Source organism: Eubalaena glacialis, chromosome 7 (assembly GCF_028564815.1).
Source record: "Eubalaena glacialis isolate mEubGla1 chromosome 7, mEubGla1.1.hap2.+ XY, whole genome shotgun sequence".
Taxonomy (NCBI): domain Eukaryota; kingdom Metazoa; phylum Chordata; class Mammalia; order Artiodactyla; family Balaenidae; genus Eubalaena; species Eubalaena glacialis.
In genome coordinates, this window is record NC_083722.1 from 26,288,675 (window position 1) to 26,303,548 (window position 14,874).

Sequence of the window (14,874 nt, forward strand, 5' to 3'; positions counted from 1 at the left end):
ATGCAATGCTAACTCCTAGTAAATGCCCTCTGTGTAGAGGGAAAACATGACGGCTCATTCTCTTAAAGACTCTCTCTAATGATCCCAGATTTTGTGGCTTAGGGTTCAAGGTTACTACTTCCTCAGTGGCTCTTCCTAACCAGTATTACAAACAATCTATCCTCGGAATTACTAGAATGAACAGGAGACTCTAGTTTTCGACATGAGCATGAACTTCTGCAGCCAGCCCGCTCACACTCCCTGAGCTGCATGACTTGTACCTGCCTTCTTAATTTTTGAGTTTTCACTTCCTTATCTGTAAATAATAGGTAATAATGGAGAAATAATATCAATCTCATAATATTGAAGTGAGGATCAACTCTATGTAAAGGACCTACCACAATGCCTAACCCCTGGTAGTTTGTCTATAGCTGTAAGGCTGCTTCCCTCTCTTAAAATGCAAGTTAAAATGTATACTGGAGGGCTTCCCTGGTGGCGCAGTGGTTGGGAGTCTGCCTGCCAATGCGGGGGACACGGGTTTGGGTCCTGGTCTGGGAGGATCCCACATGCCCCGGAGCAACTGGGCCCGTGAGCCACAATTACTGAGCCTGCGCTCCGCAACAAGAGAGGCCGCGATAGTGAGAGGCCCGCGCACCGCGATGAAGAGTGGCCCCCGCTTGCCGCAACTAGAGAAAGCCCTCGCACAGAAACGAAGACCCAACACAGCCAAAATTAAATAAATAAATTTAAAAAAAAAAAGTATACTGGAGATTTAGTAACTTCTGCAAAAAAACAGATTATCAGGTTTTCCCTCCCTGACAGTTCCGCAGATTGGAGCTCTCCAGATCTCAAGTCTGCTGTCACAGCTCCATGCACGTGGAGTACTCGCAGGACTTATTTTGTGAATGAGTAGATGAATAAAATATAAAACATGCTGCAATATTAAAAACTGCAAATTAGAGACAAAGTAAAACCAGCAGATCATAACATGCACTTGCTTTACTCTTAGACTGTTTTTTTTAACTTTTAAGAAGTTCCAAGAACCCCCCCAAACCCTCCCCCCGAAACTCCACACAACCTAAGCGTGAGCTCTCTTGCTGAGGACCTCGTACCTCACCACAGTAAACCATGAGATGCTGGGAGGGCAGGGGGCTCTGAGTGTCACTTGGGACGGGCGAGTGTTGGGGCTCCTGGGATGCTGATGAACATTTAGGGCACAGGAATGGTGATGCTCTTGTCTCCCGTATCACCTGAGAAAACCATTCAGCTTCTCCAAGGACCTGGCTCACTCCCAGAGAAGAGCTTACGAGGCCAGCTAACCTGATTCCCTAGGTCATTATCCTCCCTGGGAGGGACTGCTTCTTTCTGGGGCCACTTTTCAGATCAGGATACTGAGACCCTGGGTAGCCGAATGGTATCCAGAGTTAGTGATGACCTGGCCAACGAGCTCTGCAGAAGGGTATGAGCTCCATAAAAATTTCCCAAAGTGTACGGTGATTTCTATTCAAGCATGTACATATGGGCCACCATGGTGAGTATTCAATGCACAAGCAGCAATGAGGAAATATTAAATAAAGGCCATTTAGCATGGTAGTTAAGAATGTGATCATGGAATCAGGCTTTTTGAGTCTGTAGCCAAGCCTGTTATATACTAGCTGTGTGACTTTGCATGATACTAAAACTCCTTATGCCTCTGTTTCTTTGGTTGCAAATCTGTGTGATGAGAGTACTAACCTCATATGGTTGCTGTGACAACTAAATAGGATAAAGCATCAGGAGAAGGTAGCCTGTAAAGATCATCTATTACCACGTACACCAAAGTGTGTTCTTTTCCATTTGCCACTAGATCCATAGAATAGTAATCTGTGTTACAGAAAAACATTTCGGGACTCAAAACAAATTTGAGGAACAGTACCTTAAATAAATATCAGTAAACCACAGATGAAATAAATGTTAGTAGTTCTACACCTGCACATTTCAGGTACAGTTTCTAAACTCTGATAATTACACTTGTCAGAACAGATTCCCAAGTAGCTGCTCAGCTGATATCGTTACCATACTGATAACCACAGAGCTTCACGAAGAGGCACCCTGTTACTGGAATGGGGGAAGCGGCTCTAGGCAATTGCATCATCCTCTTAAAAAGGGACCCCCAAATTGCCTTGTGCCAGATGGAAACCGCTTTTAGTGAACAGCTGGGTCAGAAAGTGGGAGAAAGAGAGGGGGGCCATCAAATTCTAGTATCCTCAACTGTCCCTGACTCTTTAGCTCAAGTCAATGTCTTGACCTCCAAGTATTCCTGTGAATCCCTCTGGGACTCTCCTTGCTAATAAATATCATTTCATTACTTAAGTCTGAAAAGTATATAGCCCACCATCTCACAGGTGGTGAATATCACCTTTATCAACAGCAGTGACATTTTTCATTTTCTCTGTACTTTACCATACAGTATAGGTCTAATGAAGATATTCCTTAATTTTAAAGGCTATCCCTAGAGAGCCGAAACAATCAATTAAAGAACTGCTCAAATATTCTATAAAAATATTAGATTGGTTGTGAAAATTATTATACGTGAATAATCCTGAAAATTCCATTAGGTGGAAAACTTAAATCTGCAAGTATCTCTTCGTTCAAAAGGAACCTAGTGATTGCTTGTAAGATCATAATATCCATATAATCCTCATATCTTCATAGTTGAATCTAGGCTAATATTAAGTCCTATGACTTTATGAAATAAAATGCAAGGCACTGCTGTCACTGATTTGTTGGGCATCTGTACCCTTACTTTGATAGAAGACTAAGTCTGTGTGATAGTTCCCTTTTGGATCACATTTTCAAACCTGTCTATCTCATAGTGTTATTCTGAGAATCAAACAAAATAATTGATAGGAAGGAAGATGTTTCCCCCTAAAACGATAGACTCTTGGTTTGTAAAGTCAGTCTCCTACCCCCTGTGATTTTAGGGACATCAGGGAGAATGGTTCCACTCCTCCTCTCTCCCTCAAAATAATCCTCCCAATCCAAAACCTAATTGAGCCTATGTGCCTTTATATTTTGAACCCGATATTTAACATGAGGAGCAGATGCCTTCTCCTGCATTGGGTGACTGCAGACTTACAGCAGGTCTTAGGATATCTGGACACAGGTCTGGTATTTGGAATGAACCGCAAGGATGGAGTGTGTAGTGATGGTTAGAAATGAGGTTAGAGTGGACGTGTGAAGGGGACATTGATAGCTGAAGGGCCTATTGAAATAGGAAAGCATTAGTCAGGACTAGTCGGTTTTTATTTATTTATTTATTTATTTATTTATTTACTTATTTATTTATGGCTGCGTTGGGTCTTCGTTGCTGCGCGCGGGTTTTCTCTAGTCGCGGCGAGCGGGGTCTACTCTTCGTTGCAGTGCGCGGGCTTCTCATTGCGGTGGCTTCTCTTGTTGCGGACCACGGGCTCGAGGCACACGGGCTTCAGTAGTTGTGGCACGTGGGCTCAGTAGCTGTGGCTCGCGGGCTCTAGAGCGCAGGCTCAGTAGTTGTGGCGCACGGGCTTAGTTGCTCTGCGGCATGTGGGATCTTCCCAGACCAGGGCTCAAACCTGTGTTCCCTGCATTGGTAGGCGGACTCTTAACCACTGCGCCACCAGGGAAGTCCCAGGACTAGTCGGTTTTTAAGTAAGAACCTCTCACCCTCCTTAAACAAAAAACACTTGGACTTTATACGCTGGTGGAAGTCTCTTGGTGCTGGGTTCTGTGCTAATACTTCAGTCACTTAAGCTTTCTTTAACTATTTGAATCCAGAGTTTATTTCATTTATTGAATTTTATTTTTTTAGTTCAATGACTATACTTTTAACTTGTAAAATTTCCAGTTGGTCACTTTCATATTTGTTTTCATTTAATTTCTACCTATTTTTGATTTGTTTCTTGCGTTTTTTAACGGAAGTTATACTTTCACTTGTCTCTTTGAAAATCCCAAGAATAAGCAAACCCATAGAGTCAGAAAGTAGGTTAGTGGTTGCAGGGCTGGAAGGAGGGGGGAATGGGAGTGACTGCTGACGATATAGAATTTCTTTTTTTGGTGACTAAAGTGTTCTGGGTTTAGATAGTGGTGATGATTGTACAACTTTGTGAATATATTAAAATTTACTGAATAGTACACTTAAAAAAAAGAAAACCCCAAACATATATATATTTTGAAGTCTTTGTCAGAATGCTATATCAAATACATCTGCCTGGGTTTAATTTACTGTTTATTAGTACTTGATTTTTCATCAAAATGATGAAACTTTGGAACTTTGGTTTTCAGGCTTATTTTGAGGGAGTGGGCCTTCTGTTGTTTTCTCACTTCCCCCTCTATATTTATTTCTTCTGCTAGCATTTTTTCCCAGGACCCTCCTCCATACCCTCTATATAAATTAGATCTTAAAAATATGTTTAAAAACTCCCGTGCTCTTAGTTTTCTCCCTCATCAATTATTACCTGGATTGTTGCCTGAGTCGGTGTAACATCCCAAAGGTTTCCTCGCCTCCAATTTTATCCTTAATTAACCAGCATCTCTTCCTCCGAGGCTGACTCATTCTGGTGTTCTTCACACTTCTATCAATGTGAATTTTCTTAAAAAAAAAAAAAAAAGCGAATGTGATAACAATACTCAACCTCCTTAATATCCTTCAGTAGCTCCTCACTGCTTTTTATTTCTAGAATGATATTTTTGTATGACTTTCAAAGTATTTCATAGTGGGCTCCCTGCCACCTTCACCAGCTTCATCATTCACTGTCTTCCTCCTTAATACCATAACGGCCATACCTAACTTCTTGAAATACTTTGAATGTGCTGTATTTTCTCACAATCTCTATGTATTTTCTCACTCAAGCCCTTGTTCCTGCATCTCCCCTTTCTCCACTCACAGTCTCTGCCCACTTGACGCCTACTCGAAATACTACTCAGGTATGATCTCTTCCAGGAAACTTCATAAATGTATCCTCCCAGCTATCTCTTGACCCTTAGAATTGCCGTTCATAGAAAATTGTGCCCATGATCGTGTGTATCCCCACCATCATGTTTATTTGCTTGCTGTCTTTGCTGTTATCCTGTGAGTTTCTTGAGGTCAGAAGCTATTTCTTTCTTTTATCTTTTTAAGCTCTGTATTCCCAGCACCTAGCATAGCACCTACCCTAGAGCAAATACTCAATATTTGCTGAATTATTACGTGAATGAATAAATTGAAGCCAGAGCCATGTTAGGTAACTGGTATATGTTACATTAAGGATAGGAAAGCAAGGGGGGAACCAGGTGGCATCTGAGAAAGAATCCTGGAGCTTATTCAGAGACAGGCCCCTTTAGAGTTCCCAGACACTGACATTACAGACAAGGGGCTTACTTATCAGTAAGGATGACTCAGTTTATCACATGGAGCCCCAAATATCTCCTGACAGATACTATGAGCCAGGTTCCATAGTAAATGTTGGGACACAGACATTAATGAGATAAGACCTCTCCCAGAAGGAACTCACAGGCTAAAGGTAGATATAGATGAGTTAAAATGGTAATGCCAACAGTGGGATGAATTGGGAGATTGGGATTGACATATATACACTAATATGTATACAATATATAACTAATAAGAACTTGCCGTATAAAAAATAAATAAAATTCAAAAATTCAAAAAAAAAATGGTAGTGCCAATATAACATGGTAACTGCTAAATTCGAGGAATGAATGGAATGCAGAGAGAATACAGAGGGGAAAATGAATGACTGCTTATGAGAATCAGAAAAGGCTTCATGGAGGAGGTGACATTTCATCAGGGTTTTCAAGGATGAGCAGGAATTTGGGCAGAGAAGTAGATGAAGACCTTGCAGATGAAGAAGGCGTGGAGCACCATGTATAAGAGCTCAATGTGCAAAATTGTGTAGTTTAGGCCATAAACGGATGGGAAATTTTAAAATTATGAAGTACAGGTGATATACCACAAAATCCCAGGTTTAGTTTTTGAAAAAGTGGGTTCAGTTCATGGCTTTCTCCTTGACCAAGTGTGTTACCCTGTGATGGTTCTGATGAGCGTGATGTCAGCTTAAGCAAGGCTCTTTATATTTCTGAGCTCTAGTTTCTTCATCTGCAAAATAAGAACAACTACAAACTACCCTCTGGAGTGATGGGAAGCATCACATTGGTTAATGGTTATAATAACTTTTTGTAAACTATGAAGTTTTTATTTATTTTGATTAGGATAACAAATATTTAAGATTAACTAAATAGTGAGGTCTTTATCTTTAGCCAGGATGCCCAATGATTAAATATGCTATATACATTTTAATGTGTTGCAACTTAAACCAAAATAGTCAAAAAGCAAAATCCCTTAGACCCGTTCCCTTCTCCCTGAGAGCTGGCAGTCATCTGTCTTTTTACATGTTCTGATCTTCAACAGAATTGGCAGCGCCTTAAGGTCTAATTCAGGTGCTTCTGAGTACAAAAGTCTCAACAGTTCTAAAAAAGGATGAAATTTCCACTTCACAAGTGCCATTGCCACAAGGGGGTAGGGGTGCTCTGTGTAAGTTTTTGCCTGTGCTCTTCCTAACTAAATCTTTTGACAAAAAATCAAGATTAAAAAACCATTGAGTTTTAATAGACATCTTCTATACCATATACATTTCTACTATCATTTTTTTTCTTGTAATTAACATCTATCCAGAGACATTAGCCAAGATGTCAAAGTCCAACATATTTAAGGTTTGTCTTTCTGTCTCATGTTCCGCAGGACTGTTCTAGAGGGCCAGAGAGGGTGACCCTGGGATTGGAAGATTTGGTTACAAAGGCCACCTTTCATTAATCTGAACAGACAGCCACAGGGCAATGTGTATCCTCCACAACTGGATTTTATCACAGTGAGTTCCTTCGACGTACACACATTAAAAAGAATGCAATGAAAAAAATAAAACAACCTAGTTTTCTTCTTCTGTTCATTATGCACTTCTTCAATGAAGAAGAAAACAAAAATAACTAGATGAAAACAACCAACTAATCCCTTAAAGAAGCATGCATTAAAAAAATTATACACAATGTGTGTGTCTCTTAAGCAACATGCCTTTAAAAAAATAACCAGTTGAAATATGCAGCAGTAAGGCTATGACATCATTTCTGGATAAGGTGTCCTTCCTCCGTGCTGGTGTTGTCCAGGACATAAATCCACAGAGGTACTCCGTGTGGTGCAGAAAAACACAGCTGGGACACCAGGGAATTCCCCCCAGGATCCACAGAACAAGTCCGATGATTCACCTCCTGTGTTACGGAGCTAACAGTTTCCACCTGCGGCATGCATGCCGGCTACGACGCCCCCTTTTCTTCCAGCTCCGGAAAGGCTGAACCCCTAACTCCCACCTTTTCTTTGTATTTCTTATTCTTTAGCTTGGGATATGAACCCATCCGTACCCCGGGTTCAGATGGTTTCATTTGTTGGTGGACTTCAACGTTATGTCATTAGGAATTCACGTCAATATTTTTTAAGAGAGGAAAAACAAAGCTCTGTGTGCAGGATGGCTCGGATGGAGATGCAGGCTGTCGTAGTGTTTCCCTGTCCCTCGGTGGCGCACAGCCGTTCTGGGCCCACGAGCAATCTGTCTGTAATAAGTGACAGATTCCCCTTCGTATAAAGGAAGGGGCCGGAGGAGAGCAGCGCAGACCTAGTACAATAGCAAAGCAGGTGCTCCGGTCAGACCCCGCTCTACCAGGAAACGCTTCTGGAATGCATGACCAATTCGGTTTCAGAACAGAATACTCTCTTTAATGGACAGAAAACACTAACCTTTTCTTTTTCCTTTTGCCTTCCCTCCTCCCCCCACCCTCCCCCCACCCTCCCACCTCCCCAGTTTCAACAAGCCCCCTTTTCACTTTAACCCTTTCAGAGGAGAAGGGGCCAGGCTCCACTCTGCATACACCCATCCATCTAGATGTTGCTAACAACCCAGGAAGAGGAGAAACATTCATTAGCCAGGAGGACAAATACCCTGTGCCCAGGAGCGGTGAGGCACGGTGGGAGAGGGGCGAACTCAGGAACTGGGAAACCCAAGCTCCCCAAACTACAAGTTTCACTTTTTCTTTTAGATGCTCATTCGGAAACAACTTCAGGAAGCATAGCTTTAGAGAAAGGGCTAGAGTATAAAAATGGGAATAAGAAGGGCTCTGAAAGGAAGAAATAAACTATGAAATCTGAAATAGTCAAAATCGCGTTAAAAATCACATTGTTTTAAAGATCATGTAGCATTTGAATGAAATTTTTAAAAAACTCACTTTAAGGAGTCTCTGGATTGGGCCAATTCTGCATAATACTGATTGCATCAGATAGTAAAATAATACTTTTAGCATCATAAGGTTGAGTTTTGCTCATACACACACACACACACACACACACACACACACACAGGTGGTGTCATTGGATTGTATAGAATTAAATATCCCCGTTTCCCCACACACAAAGAAAATAGCTAGAATTTAGGGAAGAAATAATTACCCAAGATTTCAGTTAAATTCTACATATGCATACCCTTACTCTATTGACAAAAGAACACGTAAACAGTCTTGTATGGTTCCTTTTCCATGCAACAGTATTTGAAACGCAGTGATAGAGACTAACGTATATTAACAGTAATAAGGGTTTCCCCTCCGAGAGTTGTTGTAACTTATCTTTGAAGTTAAGCTCATTTATCATGGGGAGAATAGACCCCAAAAATACAGCAGCCGCGGCATCCTGCCCGAGGCAGAGTTAGAGATTTCCAATAGCTGCTGCAAAGAAACATTCTGAAAATGCGTTCACTACTGCACCGATAAATCTTAAGACAGAAGAGTTTTAATTACAGAGGATAGCAAAGCCCAGATTTTTCAAATGAACCCAAAACTATGACTTGAGAGACAGCTTCCCCCCATGTGACCCAACCTTTGGTAAATTTATGTTTTCTTCATCTGGGAACAAGAATCTGCTTTTTAAGCCAGACTCCTGGAGGAAATCTTCATTCGTAACATAGTAGCAGGAGAAACAATGGACGTGAAATAGAGTAAGCCAATCTATATGCACGCATGAAGAGCCAAGAACATGCTAGGCGCACTGTGAATTCTTTGGGGGCATACTGCAGATCGCCACACATGTGTATGTACTTTGCACGTATGTATGGACACGTGCTCCTACATGGCTTAATACTCAGCAGCCTGCTTCTTTAAGGAAAGAAAAAAATATTAGTGTCGTTCGCATCCCTGTGCCAAAACTGAACTCTTATTCCTTGAAGAAAAAAAATTAAGGCTGATGAAATTAAGCACTGTTTAAATCAGAGGCCATTAAAATGCACACGTTTCTTTTCCCGGAATCTGCAATTGTATTCAACGTTTGCAGTACAACGCCTGCCTGTAGGATAAATAATTTAATGGGTTTTGTGATTTGGTATGAAAAGCATAACAAAATCCTACAGCTGTAGCCTCATTTTTCTCCCCACTCAAACTGTTCCCTTCTTAAATTGCATATTCTGTACAGTTTTTTTTTAAAGAACACAAAGTAGGTTCTACGACTTCGAGAACCAATTTCAGACATAATAGGTAATTGCACATAATTACAGGAGTTTCAGAAACTGAAACAAAAACAAAAAACAAAATCTCTTCTCATTCCAACCCTTCTTTCTTTTTAAAGATTGGAATTAAATCACTATCTGATTCTATTCAACTTCTTTGGCCCTTTATTACGACTAATGATATATGCTGAGAATAACCAAAATTGAAAACCACTCTAAATGCTTCTGTTTTCTAGTCATTCAGTATTAATTTGGCGTTGTGATTATACAAGCACGAGGACAGGTTTTTATAAATTTCCTTCAATTTTACATTTTATCACTTGAGCCATGCTACAAGGGAACGTGGTCAGTTTAAGGCTTTGACATAATGAGAGGTGCAGTTTGAATTATCTTGCTATTTTCCACATCCACACTCTTCAAAGTAGCTTCTGATATTCGTGAACACTCACACACTAGGAATGAGACCAAAGACCAAAAGAATATCCGGCCTCCATGCCCCAAGAAAGAGGAGATCGAACTTTCAAGAGAGGAAAGTATATTAAATGAGTGAACTCTGTCCTTCTTCATCTTTTTATATTTCCTTGGGGTTACTGTGATAGAAGTGGGGTCGGGACCTCAGGTAGAGGTAAGGTCTTTCTCCAAGGCTTTCTTGGAAGTGAGTTTCCCAGGCAGGTATCAGCCCTTCCGGATTTTCTGCTTTGGATGGCAGATTGATGGCGATCTTTCCTCTCTGCTCCCTCCCGGTGACAGAAGGTTGTGGCTCTGAGGTTGGACGAGTGTTTTTAGAGCTTCCTGTCATCTTCCTACCTTTCCAACTAAAAACTAAACGCCTCTCATTCAATGAGTAGATAAAAGTAGCCAGATTGTCTTTCAGTTTGTGTCGTGGCTTATGAGGGCCCCCACGCAGCTGACAAACCAGTCACTTATCAGAGACCAGGAGGAAGAAGTGGAGAGCGGCTTTAGAACCCAGAAAATGGGCTGATTGTTATTTTCAGGGTGCATCCTTTATGCCAGGTTTTAACTTATTTCTTTTTCTCCTATGACACTAAGATATCACTCAATGGCACTAAAAATGAATAAAGTGCAAATCAGAAGTGTGCAGATGTGGCTTTTCTTAAACCACAGACTTAAAAGTCAAAGTAAATGTGTGAAGTAAAAGGATAGAAAGGGTAATTTACTAGGGAGTTCAGGTGGCTCTTTCTCCAGCCAATCCAGGGAGTGTTAGGGATATTGGCAATTCAGTGTGTGTCTCTTCATGCAGGGTTAGAGGTGAGGAAGCGGGTCTGTGGGGTTGATCATGAGGACAACATTTGGAGATTCTGATCCCCATCAATTAGTAAATAATTTCACAACTAAAAAGACCCAACCAGGGGGAGAGGGATAAACTGGGAGATTGGGGCTGACATATACACATTACCATATATAAAATAGATAACTAATAAGAACCTGCTGTATAGCACAGAGAACTCTATTAAATACTCTGTAATGGCCTATATGGAAAAAGAATCTAAAAAAAAAAGAGTGGATATATGTATATGTATAACTGATTCACTTTGCTGTACACCTGAAACTAACACAACATTATAAATCAACTATACTCCAATAAAAATTAAAAAAAAAAAACAAAACGGCCTTCCCTGGTGGCACAGTGGTTGAGAATCTGCCTGCCAGTGCAGGGGACACGGGTTCGAGCCCTGGTCTGGGAAGATCCCATATGCCGCGGAGCAGCTAGGCCCGTGAGCCACAATTACTGAGCCTGCGCGTCTGGAGCCTGTGCTCCGCAACAAGAGAGGCCGCGATAATGAGAGGCCCGCGCACCGCGATGAAGAGTGGCCCCCACCTGCCGCAACTAGAGAAAGCCCTCGCACAGAAATGAAGACCCAACACAGCCATAAATAAATAAATAAATAAATAATTTTTTAAAAAAAAGAAACAACCAGCAAAACAAAAGATGAATAGCAAAGGGACTAGTATTTCCAGAACAAAGAGCATCGATTTCAGGATGCAGGTAAGAAAAGGTTAAGCATCCTTACTCATAGGTCTGCACTATGTCAGTGCAGATGAGAGCCGCTCACAGAGCCAGAGTCCAGCTGGAAGATAAGGGTGAGATGGCTGCCTGGGGAAGAGAAAATTGTCTTTCTCTTGAAGAATCTGGAGTAACTTCCCTAAATAGGTGACTTTGCAAAAGTCTCTGAACCTGATCTTCCTCAACTGAAAAATGGGAATAATAAAAATAATGAGCCTATAGGAAGGCAGGGTCTGGACCACATGATGCCTTTACGATAAGTCATATCCTTTGATCTTGGGCTTACCTCTATTCTGCTACCCAAGGAGGTGTTCATCGTCACCCTAAGCCTTCCAGTGTGCATTGCACACAAACACTCCTCAGTATTTGATAAGTGACTGAATGAATGGGGGATGAACTTGAGGACCCCATCCATTTTTTTACATCTATGATCTTACAGCAGTCAATTTAAGAGAGCATACTTTATAAACTCTTTTGTTTTGCATGTGATCTCACAATTGCTTCTTACCTAACTCTTCCCCCAAGGCATCATACTCCATCCAAAAAAAATTATAAAATTATTGAATATGGTAAAGTTGTCATACATTTTTTTCTTATATTTCACATAATACTTTACACAATTTGGGAACTTATTTAATACATGTTGAAATGAATTGAATAGTGAACCTATAACTTAAGGCAAGATAAGTAAACTAGCCCAAGATGGCCTACAGCCTATTTTTGTAAAAAAAAAAAAGTTTGTTGGAATACAACCACGCCCATTCATTTATGTATTGTCTATGGCTGTTTTTGACTATAATGGTAGAGGTGAGTAGTTACATCAGAGACCAGATGGCCTGCAAATAGTAAAATATTTACTATCTGGCCCTTTAAAGAAAACATTTGCCAGCTACTGATTTAGAGGATTTCCTCTTTTCTCCACTCACATTAACTTACTAGGACTATGAATTCTGGTCTTCCATCTCTGGTCAGAGAATTGGGATCAGTTTTATTAATAGTGATGTGATTAACAGGAGTTATTCAGTGTCCCTTCATAGATCCCAAACTAAACATAGTGTTATCATATGTTCCTTTGGCCTCTTGAGTAATATACACCCTCTTTTCCCACCCTCATCAAATTGGTTAAAAAAAAAAAATTATCTCATACTTAATTCTACGGCATAGAAATTTGTGTTTTGAGGTGCCAGTGTATAAATTATGTTGAGATCAAATAACAAATATTTGTCTTAGCCTAGATATGGATGACTCTGGGAGATGTGAAGAAAGGTTAGTTTTGGGAACACAAATAAAGGATTTAATGATATGTGCATATATATTGTATGTTAATAGAATGAAGTTACCTTTCATCATACTGAAATCATCTTTTTTCTGCAAATAATGTTTATTGTTCTCAGACTTTTGTTATATACAGAGTTATACAGAGACTTCAAATTGGAAATTTACACCACCTATGATTGTGTTTATTACTCTACAAAGGTATTTACAGTACAATTTTAGACTTTGTAGATTGTGGGTTTATGGGGTATCACAGGTAAAATATCTATATGTCCTTGGTAGAAACACATAAGCTATATTTATACTATGTTGATTAGGGTTAAGTATTAAGATTGACATTTTAGCTAGTATTATAGAAAAGCTCTTATATCCATAATATGCTTTTGTGAACCCATAAAATATAGAAAAGAAGTATGTGGCAGTGTTTCAGAATCCTTCTCAAGATTAAACACAGATAGTCAATATCTGGGGCTAAAAAGTACAGATCTGTCTAGATTTACATAAAGCGGATTGATATAGTGGAAAAAAAAAAACATGTTAACATGGTTTCTGAACGGAGAGGTTATAAGCATGGGATTAGTATTCATACATTCAGGTCCTGACCTTCAATCTTGGCTCCATCCCTTAGACCATGTGTGACTTTTAAAGGTTACTCACAATTCTGTTCCTCAGTTTCCTCATCTACAAAATAGGGAAACTAATAATGCCACCTGGTAATATTGTCTTGATGAGTACATGAGTTCCTCCAGATGAAGCTTTCAGAACAGTGCTTGGCTCCATAAATGACAATTACTACTTCTGTTTCCCAATCCAGCACTAGCTTCTTTTTGAGCCTCATTTATTTTTTTCTAAAATGGAGTTTGTAGGAGAATGGTCTAACTTATAGCTTTCATTTTTTTGTTATCATTTCGTGGGGGATATGGGAGAAAGTGTAAAGAATAGGAGGAGGTGATAGGGAAACTGGACTGGTCAAAAGCAGAGGTGACAGAGGTAGTAAGTATAGCCATAGATTTGCACAGGTACCTGAGTGTTAATACACATCTGGATACACACACACACACACCCCCCACATTTACACATATACATTCACAAACACACAACACACTCACACATAAACACTCACGCATTCTCACACAGACATTCCATGTTTGACATCAACTTGTATCATCTCTTGAAGAAATCTTAATGTTATGGTTATCAGACATCAACAGGCAAGGTATTGCTTCTCATAATAAACTGAGGTTTGTTTTATTTTCTTACATTTGCTAAAAAAAAATATTTTCAGGAAATATAACAACCGCAATTTTCCATGCCAGTAGCTTTTAGGAAATGGTGACTTTTAGGAAAACACTTCAGGGCAAAGGTTAGAAGAAGGAAGCAGATTTCAGCACATCTGAAATTGACAGGGAATTTCAAATCTATTTTTTCTGCGTGTATGTAGAATTAGACCATAGAGAAGAACCTTGAGAGTTACCGGAAAAAGAGCTAAGATTTTGGATTGAGTTTTTGAGGTCAAAAAGATTCAGTATAAGACAAAACTCTAGAAAGCATTTAGCAGTGTGCTGCATTTTTCACCAGTTAGATTCATCCACAAGAGGTCATTGGATGATCGGGTGACGTATTTCCCACTACTTTTTGAAGTGAAAGGTTACTACACCCTCTGGGCTTTTTAAAGAAATTTCAGTTTAGTCCCCAAAATAAGTTTAATGGAGATGAAGACTTTTGAGGACCATAAAACTTTGTGTTATGATAGTTTGCTTTAAGATGAATTACCTCAATCCTGTTGGGGCACTGGTGTCATGACTGACTACACAATCACATAAAATCAGGAAAAGAATTTTCTATAAGTGTACATTTTATAACCATCCTACCTACTCCTAGTTATGTTACATGCAGCACTGTTAGGGAGCAAAGTCACATTTTTTGGTTAATATCTCAGCTCTACCACCTACTCACTATGTAATCTTGGGCAATCATTTAAGACTTATAAACCTCAGTTTTCTCACCTATAAAGTAGACGTAATGATACTTACCACATAGTGTTAT